An 8,667-nucleotide genomic window follows, 5' to 3' on the forward strand; every position below is an offset into this window, starting at 1 on the left:
ATAGTCGTACCTAATTCTTCTAATTTTTGGGTAATTGTTTTACCAACGCCTTGTGTGATTGACTGTCACATTATAACGCTCCCACGGCTGAAAGGTCAAGTATGTTTTTTTTAGTGGTAGTGGGGGGGGGATTCGAACCCCCCGACCCTCAGCTTGCGAATCAAGCTCCCTAACCACATGGCCATTTTATATTACAGACTAAAACAAATATGATGCATAAATAGCTTAGAAAATTTGTTTAAACAGGTTATGGACCCTTCGGTAATTCTAGGGCTAGAAATGTGTGTGAAACGTCAATTATTTTTTAAGCCATTATGAAAATTTGCTTATCAGTTATTTCAACCTCTCTTCAAATAACAAACAAAACTGAAAATTAAACTTGTGCCAACGTTACTTATAATCTATTTCGCCATTAACAACATACAGTAACAGAAATCTAAAACACGCGGAGTTCAAGGACGCCTGTTATGATGTTATAGAATCGAGTTACAAGCAGGTGGCCCGCAGGCTCTGGCTAATATTATTGAATACTTGACAAAATTGTAAAGTCATTTTGTTGGTGTAACTATTTTTTTAATTCCCGGAAATTCCAATCATGTCAGCAGCCATGAGTGACGTCACTAATCCTGTCTGCGCTACCATAAAGTATGGAAATTATTGTAACTAAAGCATTAACTATACAGCTCGTGCGAATCCTACCCGTTAAAATTCAAATTATTCATCGTTTCAGGCACGTTAGTTACTTGTTAACATTTTGTCCATCAGAAACAATGATAATATGCATAGAAACATTAAACAGTCATTTCAAAATTCGAGACTTTTTTTCTTTTTTACACGGTAGGTGGACAAGTGTGCTTTATTTCTTTTTGAATAATATTTGCAAGAATTAAATGAAACTGTTGGAACAACTTTGTTTCAAATGCCTGTGCACGAGCAGACTGACATCAAGAAATAATATATTATAAACTAAACTCTGGAAAAAACAACAAGAGGCTTACGCTCGAGATATAACATAATCTAAAAACCAGTAGAACAGCAAACTTTCTGACAGATAAGCGACACGCGAACACTCACGACATTCTAGAAACAATATTATGTCTGAATAGAAAGATTGTGTTTGTTGCAGATTTTCACACTATAAAAGGGATGTCTGCTCGTAACCGTACCTAAGTTTGAACTGATAGACTAGAGTGAAGGCAGCTAGTCAATAGCATCCACCGCCAACTTTTGGACTAGTGCACCCACAGCCCCAAAGTGCACAGCATAATTCGGTGAAAAAAAAGGGGGGGATGCGAACTCAAGATTCTAATTCACAGTTCAGGTATGCTAAATACTTCGCCACGCCCGGCCAAATTTAAATATTGTAAACAATAATATTTTCATGTAGAGAAAGTAAGACGTTTTTTTTAAAGAGACGTTTTTAAAGAATAATAGTTCCTCATTAGATACAGACTTTCATTAAACTATAATCATTCCACATAACAGGAGATAGACATATAGAAAAATACATTGTGTAAACAATAAAACTTCTACTCAAAGAGGAACATGACGTTACGCCTAAATGAAGCTTTTGCATAGAGGGAGATATTTCGTAAAAAATAACTCCTTCTCATGGAGGCTTAAAGTAAATAAGAATGCTTCCGCATAGAAAGACATTCTATAAATAATAGTATTTTCATAAGACATTCTTTAAACAGTACTACTTCTACAAGACATTTTTAAACAACAATACTTTCACAAAGAAAGAATATTTAGTAAACGAAAATACCACAAACTTTAAAAAAAGATATTTTGTAAACAAGAATATTTCTACATATTGAGAAGTGTTGTGTAGTTATCAATACTTATACTGAGAAAAGGAGGCTTTGTGCACATTCCATAAATAAAAATATGCCCACGTAAAGAGAGACGTTGTATAAGAAAAATTATACTTCCACATAGAGAGAGAAGCTCTGTAAACAGTATTATTTATATATTGACAAAACATCATACAAATAAACATTTCTATGTAGAAGAAGATGCTGCATAAACCAAATTAGTTTCTTATTCAAAGAGACGTTCTATATACAAGAATATTTCTACATATTGACAAATATTGTCTAAACAATAACACTTGCAGGTGGAAATATACTGTTGAAATAAGAATAGTTATAACTTGAGACAGATAATTTGTAAATAATGATACTTCCAGGCATTTTGTAAAAAATAATAAACTTGTGTAAATAATAATTATTCCACAGAGATACAGATATTATATAAACAATAATACTTGTTCGTACAGATAGGGAGACGTTACTTCAGATAATAAACTTTTACTATACGAAGAGGTAGTACTGGAAAAATTTTACTTTTTAGTTTCTAATAAAAAAAAAAAAAAAAGGAAAAGAAAAAAAGACTCATTTGTTAATTTAAAGAATGTCAGACGTTGTGTGAATAATAATGATACTTTAGCACAGAGAAGTATCTTGTGAACATGATTATTTTCACATCTAAAGAGACTTTCTGTAAGGAAAACACTTCGATGTAAACACAGACATTTTGTAAACAATGATACTTCCTCATGGAGAGAGACATTCTATTAATATTATTACTTGTACATAAAAGAGACATTATGTAATAGCTTTACATATTGACAGATGTAAAACAAAAATACTTCCAAACAGAAATAATCTTCTGTAAACAATAATACTTTTATATAGAGAGATACATTCTCTAAATAAGTATCTCTAAACGCAGAGACAAGTTTTGTGTAAACAAGATTACTATAATATAAAGAGAAACATTGTGTAAGTAAAGAAACTTTACCGTAAAAAGGATCTTCTGTAAACATTGAGAAAGACATTATATAACAAGAAAATTTCAGATAGAGAGAAAGAATGTGTGTGTGAAAGAGAATAGTACCACATTGAGAGCGATATTAAAACAAACTAACAATAATTATATTATCATTAAGTGATTAAACATCGAATTAATTGTTTTTCTTAAAATTCCACGGATTCCACATCATAAGTCTAGCGCAGTGCATTTTCTAAGTAGTCACAATTCAGTTTATACTTTTCACATCCAACTACATTAAAACTTTTAATCTGAGCAAATAAATAATGTCAAACAACATTTCTTACTATATTATGATAAAAAAAATTTACACATAGGTTCAAGAAATGTTACTATTTATTGTCATTGAAAATTGAGCAATTATAGTAAACATTAAAATACTTTTAAATTTTTCAATGATTAATTTGGTTTTGAGATTATTAACTTTGCAGAACAAGAAAAAGTGGCCTAATATTGATTATGAGGAGTAGGTAGAAATGGGCTTTTCGTAGTTTCTTCTCAATACATAAAGGGGTCATTAAATCATAATTCGTTTTCGAATTAAAAGAGTACGTGCTGATGGAAAAATTAGTTATGATATTATATTAATATTCAACTTTTGTACATGATATTCATACTTTATGTAAAGTTTAGTTTCCATTCAATTTTCAGATATTTGTTTTAGGTATCAATTGGTCCTTATTTAATTTTATTTCTGTTTCACTTATTATTTGTGGCTTTTGTAATAGCTAGAATACACTGAAGCCAAACACAAAATCATGTTTTTTTATTCAAGGTCTAATAGAAATATTACTCAAGATAACAGTGTAGAATTAAGTAAAAACTGACAGAAACATTACTGAAATGAGTGTATAGAGTTAAGGAGGAACTGAGAGAAATTTGTACGGAGAACATCTTTGTGAATTCAAGGGAGGAAGGGGGAATACGGAAATCACAGAGAAAAATGTTTTGGCTACAAGTAGGAACTGACATAAATGGTACGGAGAACAAGATTTCGGATGAAATTAAGAACTGACAGAAGCAATACTGAACAAATAACTGAAAATCTGACAGCTACAGCTAAACGTTATCTCACTTTAACGTTAAGCTTGAGAAGATGCATTTTTTTTTTCATAACCACCTGGTTATAGGAAGAAATCCTAAAGTGTTGATACGTCAATATAAGCATACGAAAAAATTGCATTTAGGAATACAAATACACAAATACGTATTTTTTTATACATTTAAGAGAAATAAAACGAACTAACGTGTTTCTCTAGACAATAAAACGTATGTGACTCTCTACAACATGAGCCGTAAAAGCTGTTTCAAAATACCATTAAATTAATTTCGAAAACCAAAAATGTTTATCCGATACTGTTACATAAAATCTGGTTAAAGCCTCAGATAATTCTTGTTTCAGTAACTACTAGTTAAAGACATCACAGTAATATTTTTACTGAATTGAAAAACAGCTTAGAATATTTTTCCAAATCTGGAGACGAGAGTAAGAAAAAAATGAAACCTCGGAACTAGAAAATGATTGTGAGCTAGACATGAAATACAACTTTACAAAACGTATTTTACCCTTCATCCTGATAAAATTAGATTGTTTCACAGCGTTGGAACAAGATCTATATTTTAACTCTGTGTCCGCTGAAGTAACCTCTGTTACTGTTCTAATGTATATTAGGCCCGGCATGGCCAAGTAGTTAGGGTGCTTGACTCGCAATCTAAGAGTTGCGGGTTCAAATCCCCGTTCCCCCAAACATGCTCGCCCTTTCAGCTGTGGGGGCGTTATAATGACGATCAATTCCATTATTTGTTTGTAAAAGAGTAGCCCAAGAGTTGGCGGTGGGTGGTGATGGCTAGTTGCCTTCTCTCTATTCTTTCACTGCTAAATTAGGGACGGCTAGCGCAGATAGTCCTCGTGTAGCTTTGCGCGAAATTAAAAACAACCCAACCTAACTAATATATATTATCTAACAGATCCCTTCTAACGATCACAACAAGGAAGCATTTCTGATAATTTAAAATGTTCTAAATGTTTTGATGCAACCAGCCGTCAAGGAGAATACTGGAATCACATAATGGTTCCTATAGGGAAAAAAAAATTATCTGTAGCTCTAATCAACTGCAACTTTGTCACTGAATTTTTACGCAATTTTTGATAACACTATGGACTGAAAGTGATGTGTTTTATTGTTTTCCTTTTCAGATAAGATGTCCCTTCAGTTTGTTTAATTTTGTGAAAGGATACTTGAGAGCCATCTGCGCTAGTTTCCCTAATTTTGAAGTGATAGGCTACAGGGAAGGCAGCTAGTGAACACCACTCAGCGTCAACTCTTGTATTATTATTTACCAACGAATTGTGGGATTGACTGTTACATTATAACGTTCCCAAGGCTGAAATGGCAAGCATGCTCGATGAGGAGATTCGCACCCGTGACCCGCAGATTGCGAGTCGAGTGCCCTAACAACCAGTCCAGGCCTTAGTGAAAATTACTTTTAGTTTGTGTTCAGTTATAATAGAAAGAAGGGTGTACGCATAACCATACATACACCTTGTTGGAGCATAGACACTCTGATGCTACATTCTATAGGATTTTTGGATGACTGAATAAGTGTCCTTCTTATTAAGCTACATTTCTGATAGGAGTGTTCAGATCAAGACAGCATAAATTACATTAGTGGATGAATTAATTACTTGTTTTCACAGACCTTGCTTAACATGTTCACAAAATATCTTAACCTACAAAACATACCATGAAATAAAAGTCAAATCACAGTGAACTCCACAAATGTGTGCGTGTGTATATATATATATTGTAAAAGTAGTTTATATCGTAATTCTTTTAAGTAACTTGTTACGACAATGATTTGGTTTTATATTACAGTTGTTTTATTTGGGTCAGAGTTAGAGTCAAATATTATCTTAGTTAGTTTATGAGCTTCGACGTCGTCAATATACGTACTAATGTATGTAAGAAATACGTCTAGACAACTATCTGTATCTCTTTAGTAATTGGATTTTATAAAACATTCCTTCCTCTCACGTTTACTATGAACGACGATCTATGTTTTTGAAAGTATTGATCTCAGAGGCATAATCCGTTATCTACAAACTTTATGCTTTGTTATCTCAATAAATGTTCAAGTTTATGTGATAACAGTCACATATAGAGTGCATAATTTTAGATAAATTCATGATGATTAGCTAGAGTGATAGCTACTCAGAACAATTCGAATTAGAGTGTAGAAAACTGGAGACGGGTTGATTAGACGGTTAATATTTCAACTCATAAGGTTTACTTGAGGAAAAGATTGGTAATATTGAAAGTAGGTGGCATGAATATTAAAAGTAATAACCTTACACTTTGAAAGTCGAGACTTAGAGTCGGCCATAAACAAACTATTTTTTTTTTCTGTAAGTAGTATAAACATGAAAACTGAAATATCTGTGGATATTTTAGGCTCATAGGCTTAATTCGTTTGAACATTTGTTGATAGTTTTATACAATTAGATTGGGGTGAAGTTCCGTTAATAAATTAGCATGGTTAAATATGTCAAAAAGTAGATATGTGACATGTATGAACCCGAAACACAGTCTACATTTTTACTACCGAGTTGATGATTAATACAATGTGCGTTAGTTGTTATTTTTAAAACATCGAAGAATGGAAATTATTTCAATCTAAGAAAATAATCTTTGACAAGTAAAAATCTAAATAAACTCAAAGTGAAAAGTAAACAATTGTCGTTTAATTCGTAAAAGTCAAGATCTATTATTGTGTGGCGAGAAACTAAAATTGACTAAAGTTTGAGTCTAATATTTGTCTTTTGAATAGTGAGAGTTAGTAAGTTCGTTTTTCTGAGCTTCAAATTCACTCACACACAAAATTCGTTCGTTACCAGTTAAACGAAGTTTATAACTCAATGTTAAAAAAACATTTTCGTTAATAAATTCAAAACAGAAAAAATATGAGATTCATACCCTAAAGCCCCCTAGTGGCTCACGATAAGTATGAAGGTTTATAACGCTAAAAACCGGACAATCCATTGTGTAGCTTTGTGCTTAACAACAACAAAAAAGTATACTATATCAAGGTTATATAGTTTTGCATTACAATTGTAAAATTTTACTTTGACACGAAATTTAAATTCTTTGTTGTACAAATAAATTTCAGCATAAATTCTGCATTTGAGACTCAATGTGAAAATAATTTTATAGCAAGCAAATAACGGTTTCACAAGAAGAAAAGTTAATATAATACTTATGCTTGAATTATATAACGACTTTAGTGTTTGGGTTTTAAGTTGTGTTCTTTCACATGGATTTATAATAGATCCTTCACAGTTGAAAAAATGTAGCTGCCATGTCTGCATAACCTAAAAATATACAAAAAGTTTGGAAAGGTTACTAAAATAAGTTTGAACAAGAGAAGACCTGAGTAAATAAACAAGTAACAACTTGATCAACTGTAAGGGCGAGGAGTAACCTTTAAATTATAGTGTTGAAGATTGTGACTGCTATTTTTCCCGGCATGGCCAGGTTGTTAGGGCACTCGACTCGCAATCTGAGGGGCGCTGGTTCGAATCCCCGTCTCACCGAACCTACTCACCCTTTCAGCCGTGGGGTCATTATAATGGGACGGTCAATCCCACTATTCGCTGGTAAAAGAGTAGCCCAAGGTGATTTTGACTAGCTGCCTTCCCTCTAGTCTTGTCCCCCGGTGGGACAGCGATAAGTCTTCGGATTTACAACGCTAGAATCAGGGGTTCGATTCCCCTCGGTGGACATAGCAGATAGCCCGATGTGGATTTGCTATGAGAAAACATGCATTCATACATACCCTCTAGTCGTTTACTGCTAAATTAGGGACGGCTAGCGCAGATATCCCTCGTGTAGGTTTGTGCGAAATTCAAATACGAACCAAACCACTGCTATTTCTGTGAAATAATTTGAAAAGGCAGATGTTGTTCAATAGAATTTGAATCATACAAAACATTTGTCCAGACTTTTTAATTTTGTACACATTAAAGTGGGAACATGAGTGTTTGCCTTGTCTAAGATAAAATAAAACCATGAATGAATTTGAAAAGCATGCAAATCTAACTTTAAATCTCACTTTCAGTACAGCCTAACGTAAAATGACTTTATATAATACGCATACACACAAAATAGCTAAGACAAATATTTATGTTTTAAATTATTTAAAGCAAGTCGTTCAAACTTCTTAATTTGATGAGCCAATTTGCCTAGAATATGTTCATAAGTACCTCCTCCTCATTCTAGTTTGATCTGTAACTCATGACTCAAGCCCTCTCGCCGGACCAAGTACGTATTTAATGAGTGTATGGGGGTTTAATAAACAGATAAAAATATTTTATTTTTTTGAAGAGTTGAATTATTTCACATCAAAATGAATCTACTGGAAAATTACAAAGTTTTATAAATTTTGAAGGTGTAATACAAGTTTATATTTTTTGTGACATAAATATAGTGAGCAGATGTCTTGAGCAATTTAGGAACGGCCTAGTGTTGTTTTTTTCTGTACTTCAAAGTGAATCGCCTCCCAGTGGCACATTGGTATGTCTGAGGACTTATACTGTTAGAAACCAGGTTTCGATACCCGTGGTGGGTAGAGCACAGATAACTCCTTATATAGCTTTGTGCCTAACAAACAAACAACAAAGTGAATCGCCTCCCAGTGGCACATTGGTATGTCTGAGGACTTATACTGTTAGAAACCAGATTTCGATACCCGTGGTGGGTAGAGCACAGATAACTCCTTATATAGCTTTGTGCCTAACAAACAAACAACAAAGTGAATCAAAATGTTTTATAGAAA

The sequence above is a fragment of the Limulus polyphemus genome, unplaced genomic scaffold (genome assembly GCF_000517525.1).
Source record: "Limulus polyphemus unplaced genomic scaffold, Limulus_polyphemus-2.1.2 Scaffold592, whole genome shotgun sequence".
Taxonomy (NCBI): Eukaryota; Metazoa; Arthropoda; class Merostomata; order Xiphosura; family Limulidae; genus Limulus; species Limulus polyphemus.